General features: G+C 31.6%; 1 long non-coding RNA gene across 2 annotated transcripts; it reads right to left on the bottom strand.

Moving 5' to 3' along the window:
* Positions 1–1,842: 1,842 nt before the first annotated feature.
* Positions 1,843–21,028, bottom strand: LOC131381900 (uncharacterized). Of its 2 annotated transcripts, none has more exons than XR_009210939.1 (3): positions 20,950–21,028; positions 18,122–18,249; positions 1,843–1,931 (listed from the first exon to the last, which is right to left on the bottom strand). It is a non-coding gene; the product is annotated as an uncharacterized LOC131381900 (long non-coding RNA). The 2 variants fall into 2 exon arrangements; XR_009210938.1 differs by having other exon boundaries at positions 1,844–1,945.
* Between the last annotated feature and the right edge of the window lie 414 nt (positions 21,029–21,442).

The raw sequence follows: 21,442 nt of genomic DNA, 5'->3' as shown, positions 1-21,442 counted from the left end.
GTGTATATTATATATGTGTATGTATTTATATTATATGTGTATGCATATGTATATCCTGTAATCTACAAAGCCCACAAAGGGAGCTTCAAATGACAGATCACTTGGAGCTACAGAGTACTGTGCTGATGATGTATCTTGCAAAAATAAAACACAGAGTCTGTTCCCATATTTTTAGGTCAAGAAATCCACTAGTGACAATGGATCAGAGATTGTTAGTATAGAGGACTGACTCATACTAAAAGTACAGGAATTCAATACACTATCAAGCACATTATTTTTTATGGTGACATGCAAATTTAACTAAAGAATGGGATGCTTATGCCAACTTTCCAGTGATTTGTATCTCTTGAACAGTTACAAGGAGATATAAAATTAGCAGTAATTTAATTAAATATTTATTGATCATTTTATCAATATCTAATATTTTTATGTGGCTTGAAAAATTCAAAACTTGAAAAATTAATGAGATTAATTCAGTAGAGGATAATTTATTTAATGAATATTTTTTGCAATACTAAGTAATAACAACTTAGGTTTTTTTTATATCAGTCACCTAACTTCAAAATATTGAATTATTTGCCTTTCTTTCATTTTGCTTTAAATTCTCATAATGCATTCCTAGGCATGAAGTTCATACAATAATTCCAGATTTTATCTGGGAGATACCTCCATCATGATCACATTAGCTTCCATCTTTTAAGTTGTTATTTAAGTGGTCAGTTTTTTTTTTTTTTTTTTTCTGAATGTGTTTGATTTAATCTGTTAGGAAGGTTTGGGTATTTTTTTTTCTCCCAAATCTTAAGAGAATATCACTTTTCATTTTATCACAAAATTCTGGGTTAACCTTTGTGAAACGATTATGCTTTGATTGAATATGTTTTCTGTATGTGAATGTTTGTGCCTCTTTCTATTTTCATAGTTTAAATAATTCAAATATATACCCAAAATGAATCAAACAAGTTATTCAAGATTTGAATGCGTAACAATTTTTGAAGATGACCTACATTACATATTGGTAGGTAGTATATAGTTTAGGCCTCATGACCTTTGAGAAAATCTTTTTCCAGATTTATGTCTAAAAATTTAATTATTACACATTTTTTTACAGAGAAGAAGAATTCTAAAGTCTCCATGTAGCTCTTCATTTGGCATTTTATTTTACATTTAATCACCGTTTTCTTTAATAGGGCTGTACATTTTATGATTACATACTCTAATAATTGATGTCATTTTATCTTGCCTTAATACACAGTAATTTGTTATTTATGGATATATAAAACATTATTTTGCTGAATAAATCTTCAAGCATGAGCTTCAATTATATGAATTACAAGATGATTGGAATTGCATAGATATAAACTGCATTCTAGAACAGTAACATTGAGACTCTGCCCTTCCTAGCTGGACATAGGATTCTTGGGATATAGCAAAATTCAGGAAAAACATAGGAACTACAAGTCAGATAATAAATGTTTCAAAGTAAATTAACTTTAAATATGTTAGGATGTTGAAGAGCATAAGAAGAATAATGAGAATCGGTAATGGCAGCAGGTTTGGGACTGGAAGGAATTGGTGGAGTCGGGTTAAAAGCTGACAAGCACACAAGCTTGTTATGTTGAAGGAACAGAAAGAAAAGCAGTCTTGCTAGTAAACAAGTTGTGTTGATTCTTTAGGTGCTATAACAAATTACCACAAACTTAGTGAATTAAAATAAAAATACACTTATTGTTTAATAGTTTCTGTGAGTCAGAAGTCCTGAAAGAGCTTATCTGGGTCCTCTGTGAGACTGCAGTCACGTTTTTGACCAGGACTGAGTTATCCCCTGTCGGCTGAATTGGAGAAGGGCCCACTTTGAAGCTCACTCAGGTTTTTTGCAGGATTTATTTTCTTGGAAGTGTAAGATTCACTGAAGCTAGCTTCTTTAAAGTCATCTAGAATAAAAATACTTTAGAATAAGTGAGAAAACAAGATGAAGCTTTAATTAGCATAACAGAATCGAAAGGTTCATATTCCATCATCTTTGTCATATTCTATTGGTGAGAAGGAAGTCACCAATCCTGTCAACACTGTACGAAAAGGGACTATACAAGGGTGGGAGGTGAAAAACATTGGAGCCACCCAAAGGGGGGTGCAAAATATGCGATATTTATGAACAAATGGCTAAAGGATAGATGATATTGACCTACGTTAACAACAATCAAATATTTTATTGATTTTAAGAAGACTTTGCAAGGCTTTTGGCAGGAGATTGGCATGACCCAATTTGCCTTTTAAAAAGTAGTTTTTGGATATATCAAACTGATCATTAGACAACTTACTTTACCTCCTCCCCCTTATGATGAGAAAAAAAATTCTAATTTAATTATATAAATACAAAAAGAATTATGAAGTAATCTCAGGAGTTATGAAAGATTAATATGTTAGGCTATATGCATACACTCTTCTATTAGTTCCTACAATAGCCCTAGAAATTAAATACTATTACATCCTATTAAATGTAAGATAATTGGGGCAGAAAATAGTATTGTTTTGCCTGGTATCATAGGCTAGTAAGGAGCTATGCCTACCTTTGAATACAGAGTTATATTTTACCCTCTTTAACCGTGACTTTCGCAAGGAATCAAGCTTTAATACCAATTAGGTTTCTACACATTTTCAATTTAATATTACTACTTTCCCAAAGCTGAGAAATAGAGGAAGATTTTTTTGAGAAATCCTGGACAGTCTTGAGTGCATAACTGTATATCTGCATCCAGGCTTTCTTCAAAATGTATTTGGAATTTTAAAAGTCAATTATTTATAAACTCCTATGATTCTAAGCCTATTCTAGTCACAGAATCTTGCTAATTAAAGATATTCAATAGATTTTAAATGACAGCAACTTATTGAAATTCTACTTTTAATAATATTGGCAATATTCAGGTACTTGTTAGGTCACCTGTCATATGCACTGTGTTGTTGAATCATAAAATAAATATGAAAATATTATTTTATTCCCATTTTTAAACAATAAATTTAATATAGAATCACAAAATCTTAAAAAATTGACATTTAGAAGTCTTAATAGCATCCTTTACAGATATTTTCATTATAATACTTAAATAATATTTAAATAATATCTAAATAATATTTTTTAAACTCATGAGAAAATGTATACATATTTGGACTCATTTGTTCATTAACGAAAAAATTTATATATGTGTATATGATTGATATATTTATTTTCCAAGATACCGATGAGGGTAGTTATTTTCTACACATATAAGCAAATGGTCAGTAGTACAATTAGTATAATTAAAATGATAATAACTAATATTTATTTAGATTTTATTATATACAAATATTGAAATAATAATGTTTAATGTATGGGTTATTTAAATAATATAATAATCATAGTTACTTACACTATATTGATTATGAGGATTTAATAATATCAATCAGCCTAGGATGTGTATCTAGTAAGAAGTTGAGTTAAAACATCATTACTGGGTCTCTTAAGCATTGTCTGTGCACCATAATGCGTATTCAAGATATATCAGTAGTAGTATAAACAGATGGTTGTTTCCATACCGTTTCTCTTAATTTAGGGATCATTATATTTGAGAAAAGTATACTTAGGAGCTCTGAGCAGTCTACATGAAACAGCTCAAAGATAGCCTGTTGCATATTTTGATACTATCTCTTCCCACAATTGCCCATAACATTCAGCACCAGTCCATCAAAATTAGTCAAACTGAGCCACAATAGAGTCTTAAATTTGTTTTGAATAGAGTGGAAATTCAATTACTACACAAGATCAAAGTTAGAAAATGCGAGAGAATACATTGGTCATTCTTGAACTAAACTGTAACTAATCATACTTTTTCTCCATCAGCACAAAACCATTGAAAACAGAGGAACTGATAAAACTTAAGGAAACAGCCTAGAATTTCTCTGTGGGAATAATGGAATTCAGTGGGGGATGAGGGTCCAGTGCTCTCTCCAAGTCTCTTATTCTAATTTTCTTTCACAAATGTGAAAGAATTAGATCTTGAAGATCAACTGATGAAAGGCAGTCTTATTTGTTTTTAGCTATGGTTTCAAAACAAAACAGCTTAAACACTTTTGAAAATGTATTTAAGACAGTCTCTAAGCAAATTAATCCACATTTGTGCCCTTGGGGAAAGCAACATTTCAAATGTCCAATTCATAAATAAGCTATTTATAAGTATTCTATATGCCTATGTATTATTAAACATAATGCACAGGGACTTAGCTTTGTATGTGTATATATTTTCACTTTTTTCACACTCTAAAATATTTTTATTGTGAAAACTATAGGCAATTTTGAAACATGTTGACAAAAATTTACATCTCATAACTTGGATAACTCCCTTCATTTTTATTTTTAAAAGGTGAATGTCATATCTTGAAAGTTTGGAAAAATAAGTGCCAAATAGTACTTTAAGTTACTGTAATTTAATTGTATTTGATTTAACAAATATTTATTGAACTTTTACTGTATCCAAAATTTGACAGTAGACATCTTAAAATGGTAGAATTTAATTTAAATCGTTAAAATGTTATTCGATTCTTCTACCTTTTCTGTAAACCCAACAATTGAATGCTGTTGTTTTCTTCTGACCTCAATTAAGCAAAATGTCAGAAAGTCATAGGATTTCTGTCTAGTCTAAGTTGTACCAGTCTGAAAAGCAGATAAATGTAAGTATAGATAAAAGCTCTGAAAATGTTTTCCTTCTATCCAACACAAATGATGCTAAATAGCAATAAGTTTTAATCAACAGAACAGATTGTATTTATTTGGACTGCAATTTGAAGGAAAGTCTCAATTTCCAATATTTTATTTCATTTTTCCTTTGAGCTCATGATCTCTTTCTGGTCAAAAAACTTGCTACAAAAGGATTCCATTGCTTAGTGCCATGTGCCCTCATGTGCTTAGTTTATGAAGTGCATGGCTTGAAGTCATCCAATCAAATGCATGGCATGAGGTCACCTTCTAATACAAAACATTAAAAGTTGTAATCCAGTTATATTTCCTGATGTGGTATATAGATATATAGATATATCTAGAGATATATCTATATGTATGTGTGTGTGTCTGTGTGTATAACATACACATATATGTGTGTATGTAGGTATACAACTACATATGGAAATATAAAAATGGAAAGGACAAAATCACCATAGTTATTCATTTTTTAAGTATAATTTAAATGTAAGAAGGATAATGAAATTTACCAATCAATAATAAACTCTTCTGAAGAAGTTCCTATTTCTTGAGGGAATAAAAGAAATATTGTTTGTTTGTTTGTTTACTTACAGCCTATTGACCAAATTAGACTGACTTTAGAGTGATTTTTATGTCTCATTATCAATCTCCTTGATTGGTTGAGATAATGTTGAAAAAGATTGAATCAGTAAAATCAAGGTGTTTTCAGTAAGGTTTTCCATATGCCATCTGCACTGTGGTTGATATATTAATTACATAATATCTCTGTAGAAATAGATATGAATAGTGGAATGGCCTATCTCCATGAAGCTGGGAGTTCTCAATTATTAATATTTTTAATATTATTTATAACTTTTAATTACACTTTGTTTTCTGAACCACTAAAAATGTTGCCCTGAATGCATGTGTGTATACATATGTACAAAGCTATATTTCATACATATACTAAATATATAAAATATTGTTTTATATATGTATATGTACATTTTGTATATATACAACATATAGGTGTATAAAATATAGTTCTATATAAATGTATGTATATATGTAGTATATATGTATATATGAAATAGGAATCTCTTCAGAAGAGTTTATTTGCAATTTGTGAGCTTCACTGTCTGTCTCACATTATGTATATATTTATGTATATGTATATGTGCCTACTTATAGTATATATAGACATATCTATATATCTATATGTGCGACATATATACATACACACACACACACACACACATAAAATATAGTTTGAATATGTGTGTGTAGAGATGGAGTCTCATTATATCACCCAGGATGGACTCGAATACCTGGCCTCAAGTGCCTCAAACTCCTGGGCTCAAGTGATCCTCCTGCCTCAGTCTCCCAAATAGGTGGGATTACAGGCATATGTCATCACACCCAGCTTGAAGTTATACTTCAAATTTGAATAACTATAGTAAATATGCCCCTTGCATTTTTAGACTTACTTAGAGCAAGAAAAAATATCTGTGTCACCCTGTGCATTTAAGCTAGTTTGCAAATGATAAATCTATTATTGGCTTGCATTGGTGTATTGAATGTACATAACAGCTATCTTTCTGAAAAGGTGGATTTACACAGATCTAAATGATGATGATGATGACAATAGTAACGATGGTGGTGGTGGTAGTAAAGAGTTTAATTACATTATTTCAGGTGTAGTATATGCCAGTCACTTTATCAACCATTTCCCATGCTTTTCTCATTGAAAATGAGATATATATTATTATTACTTCATTTTTCTGGTTGAAAAATAAAATTCAGAGGGGTTAAGTTACATATGGCTCAGGAGATAAAATCCTACTGAGAGCAGGATCCCAAGTCTGTTCAACTCCAGAAGTTTAAAATAACTACTAATTTAAACAAGCTTTTTATCACTAGCTGTTATCATATCTTGTGAAAGAGAAAATGATCATTATCAGAGAATGCTATTTTAATGACAAAAATCTTCTGCGGATGGAAATAACCACAACCTAATTGCATGTGTGCAGGCTGGAGCTTATATGTGAGTACAATATTTTTCAATTCAAATTTCATAAAGCAAAAGAGGTAAAGGATTATAAATCATGCTGCTATAAAGACACATGTACATGTATGTTTATTGTGGCACTGTTCAGAATAGCAAAGACTTGGAACCAAGCCAAATGTCCAACAACGATAGACTGGTTTAAGAAAATGTGGCACCTATACACCGTGGAATACTATGCAGCCATAAAAAATGATGAGTTCATGTCCTTTGTAGGGACATGGATGAAGCTAGAAACCATCATTCTCAGCAAACTATCGCAAGGACAAAAAACCAAACACCGCATATTCTCCCTCATAGGTGGGAATTGAACAATAACACATGGACACAGGAAGGGAACATCACACACTGGGGCCTGCTGTGAGGTGGGGGGAGGGGGGAGGGATAGCATTAGGAGAGATACCTAATGTTAAATGACGAGTCAGTGGGTGCAGCACACCAACATGGCACATGGATACATATGTAACAAACCTGCACCTTGTGCACATGTACCCTAAAACTTAAGGTATAATAAAAAAAAAAGAAAAGAAAATCATAAGAAAAAAAGAATATATACATATATACATAGCTTACTTTTACTACTTTTTAAGTGTGTCGTTGTGCATCAGTTAGCTACTCTGATTCTCAGTATTCTGAAAACTACAGATGTTCATAAAACCTAGTTTATAGGATGTCTTAATTATTAAGTAGAAAGTGCTTAGCATAGTACTGGGCAAAGTTTAAGTGTTCAAATATGAGCTATTTTTGTTATTTGTTTTTTGTATTTTTCCAATCCGTAGACCTTAGCTGGACATTTATTTGTAGTCAGCTAGCTGATTTGTTTTTTCTTTCTACATCTCAAGACTTTGCTGACACAAATCAATAGCCAGAGGCTAGCATTAGAATAGTGAAATAAAGAAACAAATCAATATTACTTTATATCAAAGAGTAAAAAAGACTCAATTGTCTGCTATCAATGGCATATGCAAGAAGAGAATGGTGTAAGAGAAACACTAATACCTGGATCAGCTGGGTTTTCTACTCCATAAATTCTTAATTGTAACATTCCATGACTTTAAAAAAATGATTGAGAATAGTTATTAGCTATTCCTATTGTTTAGTAAATGCAGGTAAACAGCCATCCCTATTTAAAAACAACAACAATGTAAAACAGGGAAAAACTGAATAAAAGATTAATTGTATGAAATATTCTTAATTAAAACTGATTATACTTACCAAGTCATCTATTGTTTTATCAGATAAGCTGCAGTTTTCAATTAAAATAGGAGACTTGATTTATTTTAATGAACAATATGGCAAATCCCTCACCCCTGAAATTTAAGTGACTTACTTATATCTCAGATTGGCAAAAATAATATTTCCCTATGACAGTAATGAGCCATGTTCTAATACAACCACCTTACATTTTTCGACAGTGTGAATTTTTCCTAACATTCTACACTTTTTCAATCCTGATCTCACCCAGGTTACTATCCAAATTTTGTCAAGGAATATGAACCAGGGGGCCAGAAAAAAACTCTCTGTGGATTAACTACTTCACAAATAATTTCATTATTGTATATTTTCTAATTGACAAGTGGGATGTGTCACAATAGTTCAAGAGAAATGATGGGAAATATTTTCGTTATTTTAGAATTATAATAAGATAGGCAAGGCCCTGGGGCATTCATAATTTTTTGATTAAATGACTTGAATGTCTATCGTACAACTATGTACTATTTGTTATATTTATTATACTAGTCATGTGTGGACAAACATCCTTCCCTCTTGCTTTTCATCTTGCTTTCTAAAATTACACTGAGTAAATTTAGACTATCAGATGTGAATTTCTTGAACTTAACATCCCTAAGTCTAAAAATTATCTGTGTGTACACATAACTTCCTGGATTCGCAGAGAAATTTTGTTGTTTTTCCTTTTTGTCATCCTTTCACATATACCTTCAACATTGTTTAATCTCCTGAGAGTATGTTGAATGTTTTATCTTTGGACTTGGTCTAACTTTCATCTATCCATCTTTTTGCCTCTTTAATGGTCTCATATCTTCCTGACTAATCCTCTTTTGTAATCCTCCTTTCCATAGGAATTTTCTCAGAAATCCATCCTTCCCCTGATTCATGTTGAATCACATAACTCTCATAAATACTATGGCTTCATAAATACTATGGTGTTCTCTGATGGCTACTGTATTGGCCTGCAAATACATTTTATACTACAATATTCTTCTGCATTACAAATATAGTATGAAATTTCCTGCAAGTCATCTCTTCCTGCATGTTCCATATAACCTCTAGCTCTAGCTCAGTATATTTAATAAACTCTCTTTCCTCTCTAAACTATGCTCCTCCATTTTCCCCTATACATCATTTACACAATTCCAAGAGAATCTTAGAAATAAAATCAAATCTTATCCTTGAAATTAGATTCTCTCCTAATGTATATACCATTTCAGTATTTTAAACTTTATTTAATTATAGTTGATATCCACTAAATACTGCATCTTTAATGAATATAATTTGATAAATTTGATATGTATACACTTCTGAAATCGTTACCACCTTCAAGATAATCACTGAAAAGTTTTCTCATGGCCTTTTATAAACTCCTTCCTGCTGCTCCTCACAACCTTAATGCTTTGTCCCTGTGACCAAATGCCACTGATCTATTCTCGATGTGTAAATATATAGATCAGTGCTATTTGGTCACAGAAGCACAGCATTAGAAATATTTAGTGTATAAGAATACTTTACATTACGTTGCATCTGATGGGTGATCTTTCTATCCCTTGCCCTCCTCCCACACTGCACACTTTTGAGTCTCCAATGTTCACTATACCACTCTGCATGTCTATGTATACCCATAGCTTAGCTCACGCATATAAGTGAGAACATGTGGTATTTGGTTTCTCATTTCTGAGTTACTTCATTTAGGACAACAGCTTCCAGTTCCATCCAAGTTGCTGCGAAAGACATTATTTCATTCTTTTTATGGCGTAGTAGTATTCTGGGGTGTGTATATACTACATTTTCTGTATCCACTCATCTGTTGATAGAAAATTTGATTCCATATCTTTGCAATTGTGAATTTGCTGTGATAAACAAATGAGTAAAAGTGTCTGTCTGACATAATTACTTCTTTTCCTTTGGGTAGATATCCAATAATCGAATAGCTCAATCGAATGTTGATCTACTCTTTGTTACTTGAGAAATGTCCATACTATTTTCCATAGATGTGCTCATTTACACTTCCACCAGCATGCATAAGTGTTTCATTTTCACCACATTCACACCAATAACCAATATCTATTGTTTCCTGACTTTTTAAAACTGGACATTCTGACTGGGGTCAGGTGGTATGTCACTGTGGTTTTATTTTTAGTTTTAGTTTTCAGTTTAGTGGTTTTTTGTTTGTTTATTTGTTTGTTGTTGTTGTTCGTTTGGAGTTTTTTTTAGACAAAATCTTCTCTGTTGCACAGGCTGGAGTTAAGTGGCAAAAACATGGCTCACTGTGCATTCAAACTCCTGGGCTCAAGTGATACTCCTGCTTTAGCCTCCTGAATAGCTGGGATTTCCAGCACGTGCCACTACACCCACTAATTTTTTTATTGTTTATTTTTTTGTAGAGACAAGGTCTTTCTGTGTTTCCCAGGCTGGTCTCAAACTTCTGACTTCCAAGTGCTTCTCCCACTATGGCCTTCCAAAGTACTGAGGTTACAGTCATGAGCCACCACACCTAGCCTTCATTGTGACTTTGATTTGCGTTTTCCTGATTAGTAATATTGAGCATTTTTTTTATATTTGTGGGCTATTTGTTGATCTGCCTTTGAGAAATGTCTATTCATGTTGTTTGCTCACTTTTTAATGGGGTTATGTGTTTTTCATTCTTGCTGATATGCTTGAGTTTCATGTAGATTTCGTATATTATTCCTTGGTCAGATATGTAGTTGGTGAGGATTTTCTTCTGTTCTGTAGGTTGTCTATTTACTCTGTCGATTAGTTCTGTTTTCTGTGCAGAAGCCTTGTTTTTTAACAATTATCCATCCCCATTTTATTTTTCTTGTTGAATTCTTACTTACGGTTCAAGACCCAGATCTAATAGTTTTCTCTTTCTGAAACTTTTCCAGGCTCATCGAAGCAGGGTTTTTTAGGTTTTCTTTGTGTAGTCGCTCAACTCTTACTGCATGCATCTCAGGGGAGTGTATTTTTATGTTTTTCACTGTATAGACACAAGCCATGTCTATTTTATTTTTGTATGCCTTAGAAACATATTGTTTATACAGAATAGCAATAATCACAATTGCTTTTTTAAATCAGATATCCCAGCTCTTCACCTTTCAGCTCTATGATAAGACTACACTTCCCTACCCTCTTTGGGCTCTTTGGGTTGTGTGGGGCCATGTTACTAGTTATGATAAATGACTTGTGAAAAAAAAAATCCTACATCACATCTTTGATAGACCTTTTCTGAAGAGAGACTCTTCAGAACACTATTATCTTTCCACAGCAATTAACAATGCTCTAGGTAGCAGTTTATCTTGTAGCTTAGATTCAGGAAAACATGAGTTAGAGACTACAACTCAGTTGAGATGAATACATAGCATGAGTCAAAAATAACTTTTTTGTTAATAAATTTCCTTTTTAATTTTTTTGAAAATTGACAAATTATGATTGTATAGATTTATTGAGTAAAAAGTTACATTATGATTTATGAATATAATGTGGAATAATTACGCTAATTATATATCATCACAAATGCTTATTATTTTTATGGTGAGAACATTTGAAATGTACTCTTTGTGATTTTTAAATGTACAAAATGCTATTATTAACTGTATTCACCACATTGTGCAAATAAATGGCAAAAAAACACCTGTTATTTCTTCTAACAAAGGCTATGTACCCCTTGGCCATCATCTTCCTATTCCCCTCACTCCCTAATCTCTCGTAATCATCACCCTACTCTCTGCTTCTATAAATTTGATTATTTTTAATTCCATATATAAGTGAGAATTTGTCCTTTTGTGCCAAACTTAATTCACCAAGATTAACATCCTCCAATTCCATTCAAGTTGTTGCAAATGATAGAATTTCTTTTTATAAAATAAATTGACATAAAATACTTTTTATAGAATAAATTGACATAAAAATGACAATTAATTTTTTATTTATTTTTATAAAGGCTAAATAGTATTCCATTGTGTATATGTACCACTTTATCCATTCATCTGTTGATAAACTGTTAGGTGGATTCCGATTCCATAATTTGCCTTTTATGAATAGTGCTGCAATGAACATAGGAATGCAGACATTCTGCATTGACATACTGATTTCAATTTTGTGATGGTAAGTATCCAGAAGTGGGATAGCAGGATAACATGGTAATTTTATTTGTAATTTTTTGAGGAACTTCCACACAGTTTTTCATAATGGCTTACTAGCATTTGTTAGCTTTCATTTTTTTGATAATAGCCCTTCTGGGAGACTTCTGGTGACGTCTCATTGTAGTTTTAATTCGTATTTCCTTAACGATTAGTGATGTTGAGCATTATTTGATATGTATGTTGACTATATGTATGTCTTCTTTTGAGAAATGTTTATTCAGGTCTCTTGCCTCTTTCCTTTTAATTGGTTGTTTTCTTTATATGGGCTTGTTTGAGTTACTAACATAGTTTGGATATGTACCCCTCGTCAGATATATGGCTTGCAGATAGCTTCTCCCAACCTAAACGTTGCCTCTTCACTCTGTTAATTGTCATCTCTGTTGTGCAAAATCTTTTTATTTTGATGAAATACCATTTGTCTATCTTTGATTTTGTTGTATGCACTTTAGGGGTCAAATCTAAAAATTAATTCCCCAGACCAATGATTTGTAGTTTTTCCTTTATATTTTTTTCTAGTCGTTTTATAATTTCAGGCCTTACATTTAAGTCCTCAATCCAATTTGACTTGATTTTTGTATTTGGTGTGAGATAAGAGTCCAATTTCTTTTTTCTGAATATGAATATCCAGTTTTCCCAACACCATTTATTGAGGAAACTGTCCTTTCTGGAGGTTTATGTGATTCCATAGGAATTTTAGAATTGCCTTTTCTATTTTTATATAAAAAAAAGTCGTGGGACTTTTGATAAGAGTTGCACTGAATCTGTAGTTCACTTTGGGTAGTATGGGCATTTTAACAATATTTATTATTTCCAGTCATGAACATATGATGTCTTTGCATTTATTTATATCTTCTTCAATTTCTTTCATTAATGTTTTATAGTTTTCATTGTGCGAGTCTTTTACTCGCCTTGGTTATATCTATCCCTAAGTGTTCCATTTTTAAAATTATTGTAAATGGGATTGTTCTCTTTTTTACATATTTAGTTGTTAGTGTATAAAAATGCTACTTGTTTTGTGTGTTGACAATATTTGGTAATTCAAAGTCAAGGCTGTAACATTACCATATTTATTTGTTAGTTCTAATGGTTTTTTGGTGGGATGTTTAGTGTTTTCTATGTATAAGATCATGTTGTCAGAAAACAACAAATATTTGATGTTTTTCTTTGGTATTTTGATGCATTTTATTTCCTTCTCTTGCCTAATTGCTCTGTCAATGGCTTGCAATACTGCATTGAATGGAAATACTGAGAGTGGGCATACTTGTTTTGTTTCAGATTTTAGAGGAAGGCTCTCAATTTTACATCATTGAGCATAATGTTAGCTGTGGGCTTATGATCTATAGTCTTTATTTTGTTGAGGTACATACCTTCTATAGCTATTTTGTAGAGAATTTTTTTTCCTAAAGGTATGTAGAATATTGTCAAATGTTTTTTCTACATGTAATGAGGTGATCATATCATTTTTGTCTTTTATTCTGTTAATGTGATGTATCACGTTAATTGATATGTGTATATTGAACCATTCTTGCAGCCCAGGGATAAATTCCATTTGGTCATAATCAATGATCCTTTTATTTTTTTAATTTAGTTTGCTGACATTCTGTTGAGAATTTTGCATCTATATTCATCAAGAATATTGGTTGTAATTTTTTTTTTCTTATAGCATTCTTGTTTTCCTTTAGTATCAGCATGTGCTGGCCTCATAAAAAGAGTTGAAAAAATAGATTTTCTTTGATGTTTTTAAAAGAGTTTGTAAATAATTGGTTCCGTTTTTTTAAATGTTTGATAGAACATGAGAAGCCGTGAGATCCTGGCCTTTTCTTTGATGAGAGACTTTTTATCACAGGTTCAATCGTACTTTTCACTGGCCTGTTCAGATTTGGTATTTCTTCATCATTCGGTCTTGTTGGTTGTATGTGTCTAGGAAGTTATCTATTTCTTCTAGGTTGTCTAATTTGTTGGCATATAATTGTGCATAGTAGTCTCCTCTGATCCTTTGTATTTCGGTGCTATAATTGTAACGTCTCCTCTTTCATTTCTGATTTTAAGTCCTCTCTCTTTTGTTTTCTTACTCTAGCTAATGATTGGTGAATTTTGTTTATTCTTTGTTTTTTAATAAAACAACTCTTAGTTTTGTTGATCAAAAATAACTTAGATGTTTTGTGCCACAAAAAGGCTGGAGTTATTTTTTATGAAGCATAATCAAGTTTATCCTGACTGATAATAACTTAGATTTTCAATAAATGTTAATTGTATACACAGATAAACAGGCAAATCTTATTAATTTATGTATGCTATATTAAAATATTTTAAAAATAATTTCTTAAAATGAAAATACTTCATGGTTGCATTGCTTTATAGTTCATAGGTAATATGTTAACTGATGTACTGTAGGACACTTGATTTTAAATGGTGGGCTCCAAACAAGAACTGTGTGACTACTATAAAATTTAAATTTATTGGGATAATATAGAAAATAACTAAGGTATGGTAATTAATGGGATTTTATTCCAATTATTAATGTTAGAAGTATTGCAACCTCAACATTGATTAATGGCCATGGCATAAATTTGAGTATGCAGGCTATTGTGCCGAAGCTGGAAAATCACATAGTTCTCTTTATCATTATACTTGTATTGTGCTTTGGTTTTTATAATGACATTTCACCATCATCAGATATCTTAGTTTATTCTTTAATTTAATTCAATAAAGTCATTATTTCCTTTTTCCCTATTTGACAATGAGGAAATTGAGGCAAGGGGAAATGAATTGATCTTGCCTAAGGTCATTCTATTTTTTTTTTTTTTTTGATGGAATCTCATTTTTTCGCCCAGGCTGGAGTGCAGTGGGGCAATCTCAGCTTACTGCAACCTCCGCCTCCCGTGTTCAAGAAATTCTCTTGTCTCAGCCTCCTGAGTAGCTGGGATTACAGGCGTGAGGATTCAGGGTATAAAATAGACCTTTATTTCCAAATGCTTATTACTTTCATAAAGACAGATTTCAAAATATTTAAGGTGCAGCTTATGGAAATTAGTGTTCACACTAACCATAATTCTAAAAAGTATCTATGAAGTTATTCTATTTCAACTAAGAAACTCTCTCTATCAAAATATATCATCAATAGAGATAAAAAATGAAACTCACAGGTTGGGAAAAATATTTTCAATGAAAAAAAGCAACAAAAGCTAAAGAGCTTTTACAAATCTATTTAATAAGTGAAAAGGACATCAAAGCTAATGTTCTTTTCATATATTAAATAGATTTGTAAAAGCTAAAACATGGAGAGAAATTTGAATGGACACTTCACAAAAAGAATACCCAAATGGCCAGTAAGTACGTAAAAAAGTGCTTTATTTACTTTAATAATCATCAGATAAATACAAATTAGAATTACAACGCATCTTCATTCTGCTACACTCTGCAGGATAGCTAAAGTGTAGATGATAATAATAATAATAATAATAATAATAATAATAATAATAATAATGTAATAGCAGGTGTTAGCAAAGATGGAGAGAAACCAGAACTCTCAGACACTACTTGTAGGTGAACAATGCGGTGCAACCTGTGTGCAAGGTGTCTAAATGTGTATACTAAAGTTAAACATATGCATATGCTATGACAAAAAATATTTTATTCTAGTATGTACACCTTAAAGAAGCACATATATGTTCACAGTAGAACTATTTATAATAGCCAAAAACTAGAAATTTCTCCAGTGTATGTCAACAGTAGAATGGAAAAATAAATTACACTATATACAAACAATGAAATACTGTATAGCAATGACAATAAATAGTCTTCAAGTTTGTGCAACAATAAAGATGTATCATTCACATAATACTTAGTGGAAAAATACATATACAAGAGTACCTAATATATAATTTCACTTATGTAAATTTCTTTTTTTTTTTGACAAAATTCAACAACCCTTCATGCTAAAAACTCTCAATAAATTAGGTATTGATGGGATGTATTTCACACTTATGTAAATTTCTAAAACAAACAAAATGAATCCATTTTGCTTAAAGTCAAAATAGTGGTTAACCTGCGGGAGGGGGTTAATAACTAGGAGAGTCATGGGAAGGTGAGATCTTATAATGTGATGATAATAGTCTATTTTGTGATCTTGATGCCTTTTGCACAGTTATATAAAACTCTGTAAAAACTAACTGTGAATGTTAAACTCATATATGAATGTATATATGTAACATACTTCAATGAAAGCTTAAAAAGTTAAAATCAATAATCAAAATATATCTTATTTTCCAGAATTCTCTGTTGACTTTATATTTCCATTTTTAAGAAAATTGGTAAAGGCAGTGATCAGTGATAATCTTCACTCCACTTTGTGACTATTTTTCCATATATAATGAAAAGGAAAACAAATAACATCTGACATTTCAATCAGCCACATTAAAAATAATATCCAACACAGTGGTACATGACACCAAAATATGACATAAACATATATTGGCATATGAAAATACAGAGGTTATCCTCACAGTTCTAAAAAGCAGAGGGGCAAAATCATTCATTCAGTATTTCGTTGATATTGTAATTGTCTACCAGGCAAAAGTGTGACACCAATTATAAAAAATAAATTATAATTATTACAGTTCGTTTGTTCTCTCAGCAAATTATAAGAGATCTCACAATAACAGAAACCTAGAGCTGACAAGTGCAACTTTACTGGAAAAGAAAGCAAAATTAAACCCTATATTCTTCAAGATCACTTGAGAATTTGTGTTTAAATAATTATTTCAGATGATGCTTGTGCTCCTAATAATCAATTAGTGGGGAAAAATGTCTTTTCATTACCTATTTGAAAGCAATTGTTATTTGGTGCCTACTCTGTGCCAGCACAAAATATATATTTATCTAGCACCTAATAGTAAGCCCAGTGGCTTAATATTTGGAGACACACCAAGATAGTATAAGATAATTACATTCTCAACTAATGTCATGGTAACGAGAAAATGATAGATGCATTTTGCTTAACATTCAGCGTATTTTCTATTGCATAGATGGCGAAATATTATCAGTACTGCTTTAGATTATTTCTTTCAGAAAAGGGCTGGGTAAGGGAATAAATTATTTCAGTTTATAGAAGGATATTGAAGTTAACTGGGACTTGAATGTTGGAAGTGAAGATGATTTAGTGTAATGAGATTTTGAATATAAATTAAAAGTAAACCAACAAGTTGTGCCAATGGACTTGGTGTGTGGAAAATCAGGGATGACACCCAGGTCTTAGACTGGAAACTTTGCAGAAGTGTTGACATTAGCTAAAATGGGAAAGATTGAATCTTAATAGTATGGTATGAACCTGCTCGGTTTGTGATCCTCAGGAAAGGTCTACTGGAAGCTCTGTATGAGAATCCAAAGTTTAGGAAATATGATAGCACTAGAGATGGGACTGGACCTAAAGAGAAATTATTGGAAGTTTAACAAAAGAGGCTGAAAACTGAACCTTTAAATCTTCCAATATTTGGAGGTCAATCAGACAAAGAGGGCCAGCAAATAATCTAGAATGAACAGCCAGGTAGAAAAGATGAAAATAAGGAAAATAAATTTCTTTAAGAAAAAAAGATATTGACAAATATGACAGCTGATCCTGAAAAAGATTGAGTGTGATGAGAACAGATAACCCTGTGAGAGTCAGCCAAGACATCCCAACAGTACATGAAGGCTTGTATCTATTTAAAAGTATTTGAACAGGATTCAGTGCAATTTTCATTCCTGGAGATTACAATTGGGAAGTTAACCTAGAACAACCGAGTTGGAAAGCTGCTTAAAAATTTTGTGAAGAGAGCCAGGCACAGTGGTTCACGCCTGTAATCCCAGTACTTAAGGAGGCCAAGGCAAGCGGCTCGCTTGAGCCCAGGAGTTTAAGACCAGCCTGGGTAAGGTGGCAAAACCTCATCTCTACAAAAAGTACAAACATTAGTGGGGCGTGGTGGCATTTACCTGTATTCTCAGCTACTCAGGAGGCAAAGGTGGGAGGATCGCTTGAGCCTGGGAAGAGGAGGTGGCAGTAAGCCAAGATCATGCCATTACACTCCAGTCTGGAGCCTGGGCAGCAACAGAGGGAGACCCTTTCTCAAAAGGCAAAACAAACAAACAAACAAGAGTGGATAAGCAAACTGACATACTCAAGAGAATGTTAAACATGTTGTTGAAGAATTTATGACATAGAAAATGCAAATATTTATAGTTAAAGAAACAACACAATCGTAAATAATGCATATAGAATTGATAAACAACTGTATCTGTACATATACATATGCAGATATAGTCTTTTTTCAGGGAGAAAATATATTAAAATGTGAGTGGTTTCTCTAGGTAATAAAAGTATGGCTGAATTTATTTCTTTACATTTTCTGTATTTAAAACAAATTATTTGCCATTACTTTACAACTGAAAAGGAAATCTAGTCTCAAAAAAGTTTTCAATATGTTTAAATGTGTTGCATGATGTTCAAATTTTATAAAATAAATGCTGTAACATTATCTTTCACAATTTTATTGAAAACCCCATTGTTTCCTACATTTACGTAAAAGAAAACATTTTTAGACTATGATAAAATTAAAACAACTATGATTTCAAAGAAAAAATGACTTTTGAATATCTGAATTATAAATCAGCTTAGGAAATTAAAATGTACCTATTTTTACCTACACTTCCACTTCAAGAATTGTATCTTAAATGAATACATAAATGAATAAATAAAATAAAATATATAAATAATTATATAAGTATGTAATGCCATCTACACAAGGATTATTGTATAAGCAATATTATAGTAGGCCACTTGGAAATAGACTGAATATCCATCAAAACAGGAGTAGCTGGGTAAGATGAAATGTGACTCACCCATTAAATAAAAACAGAACCTCTATATATACAATATCCATATACACACAAAATAGCCGTCCATACTATATTCTTGACATGAATAATAGCAAATGACATGTTGTTTATTTTCTCAGTGAATATCACATTGTAAGAATTTCCTAGGTAATTAATAGCCATACAAATATTTTTATGCCAATTAATGGCATATGTTTTAGTGTATCAATGAACTGTAATTTATTTTATCATTTTCCAGCTGTTACACGTTTAGAAGAAAATACATACACGAAGTTTCTATACATTTAGTCTCCTAGAGTTTCATATATAAAAATGTGCACTATATAATTTTTCCATTACCAAAATTCCCACATCATTATTCACAGGAAACATAATACATATTTATCACTGGGAGTATAGAAGGTTTGCAACATGATTCTTTAACATAAGAAGGCTTCTTAATTATGAAAAAGTTTTTATTTTAGTCTGCCATTGCAAAATACCATAGACTTTGTGGCTTATACCAGGAATTTATTTTCTAAGAGTTTCAGAGGCTGGGAGCCTGAGATTATTGTGCCATTATGGTTGCTTTCTGGTAAAGGCTCTTTTCCTGGCATGCAGATGGCCATCATCTTGCTATGTACACATGACGTCTTTGTGAGGGTGCTGAGAAAGAGGGAGCTAGAAAGAGCAAGCTCTCTGATCTCTTCTTATATGATGTCAATCTCATCATTAATTCCTCACCCTTATAAGCTTAGCTAAACCTAATTACCTCCCAAAGACCTCATCATCAAATACCATCACAATGTGGGTTAGGGCTTCAACATATGCATTTTTGGAAATACAATTCAGTTTATAGCAGTCCTAACATATCAAACTGTTTCTTCAAGCAATCTATTGTCTTGGAAACCAACCCTTTATCATATATTTGCAGAATATTTTGATATTGAGAAAATATAGGAAAGTAAAATTAATGTTTAACAAAGCTATCTAAAATATTGTTTATTCATTATTCTGCAAACACAGCATTTAAAAAGAGATATTTGAAGTGTACAAGTTTACGGTGAATAAATGGTCATATACCAGGTATGGGATCATTAAATAACAAGTGGAATTATTTTAAAATATGTAATTTTGACGTTAAGCAAATACATGTTTTCAGTTCACGATCGTGTAGTATCAGCAATTAGAGAGTTTTAACTTCTCAGCATAAAGTATAATGTAAATGTATATTTTATCACCACAAAGGTAGAAGCCAAAATCTGAATACCGATATTTTTTCTCAATCTGAGATTACTGTAAACACATTTTTCCTAATTGAATTGTAAATGATAAAATATTTAATTCTTAATTTGTTAATTTTGTTATATCTAAAATATTGTTTATGTTATTTATAAATATTATGTGGAAATAAAAGCTTAAGATGAGGATAAATTCACAATGTGATTAACGTTTTAACAATTCGGGTTATATTTTCTTATCTTTTCTTGCCAATTTCTTAATCTTGTAAGGGCTTTAAATTTTAGTATAACTCAAGACATCAATGAACAAATTTGAATGCTAAGGATACATCTAACAGTCTCAAATGCATGAATAAATTTATAAACACGAGCTTAAAATTACTAACGGAAAAAAAAATTTGGTTTTATAGATGCATCTGAACAAATATAAAACCCAGTTGGTTGTAGAGGTGCATCTGAACAAATATTTTTTTATTTTTCTCATACCTGGTACTACATTTGTATAAATGTTCATTTAAAAAATAAGCCTTAGAGTAGGAGAAAAAAAATACAGTAAATAAGATAGGAAAATCCTATTTTCATATGTTCTGCCTAAAATCAACTGGAATATATTTATTGTATATTTTGTATATTGATATATAATTATATCTATCTCAAAATTTTCCATTCCCTAACTGACTTCCATGAAGAATGTTGTAGACTTACAACGTTTCGTAAATTATCTTAAGTTAGGGCGCCATTGGTTCCCAAGTAAGTTTCAGCTGTTGAGACTTCACTCTGCATAGCTTCAGTCTACATATGCTTTCCCTTGTGAGCAGCTGCTCAGGGCTCTGTCAGAAACTAAAGTCCAAGTACGTAATCAGGTGTGCTCCCAAAGATTCTAACGTTTATACTGGTCTTATCTACTGATAATTCAGAACCTTCTACTTAAACAGAAGTATTCATTGGAAGTCTCTTTAAACCAGCTACATGTATGAAGATTTCCTGTTATCCAGGGGTTGGCAACGCCCCAAGAAGACTCATGGAGTGGCTACAAAACAGAAGGCTATTCCTTAAACCCATCATTGTCTTAAAAGATACTGAGATGTGCCATCCTAGAAACAAAAAAAGACAGCTTAGAGCTCAGAAAATAGAAAAAAGCAATTGCAGAATCTAAAAAATAACACTTTTGCCAACAAGAAAATATTCTATTTTTAAT

Source organism: Hylobates moloch, unplaced genomic scaffold, assembly GCF_009828535.3.
Source record: "Hylobates moloch isolate HMO894 unplaced genomic scaffold, HMol_V3 SCAFFOLD_2, whole genome shotgun sequence".
In the NCBI taxonomy this organism is placed as follows: domain Eukaryota; kingdom Metazoa; phylum Chordata; class Mammalia; order Primates; family Hylobatidae; genus Hylobates; species Hylobates moloch.
This window is presented reverse-complemented; position numbering and strand designations above follow the sequence as displayed.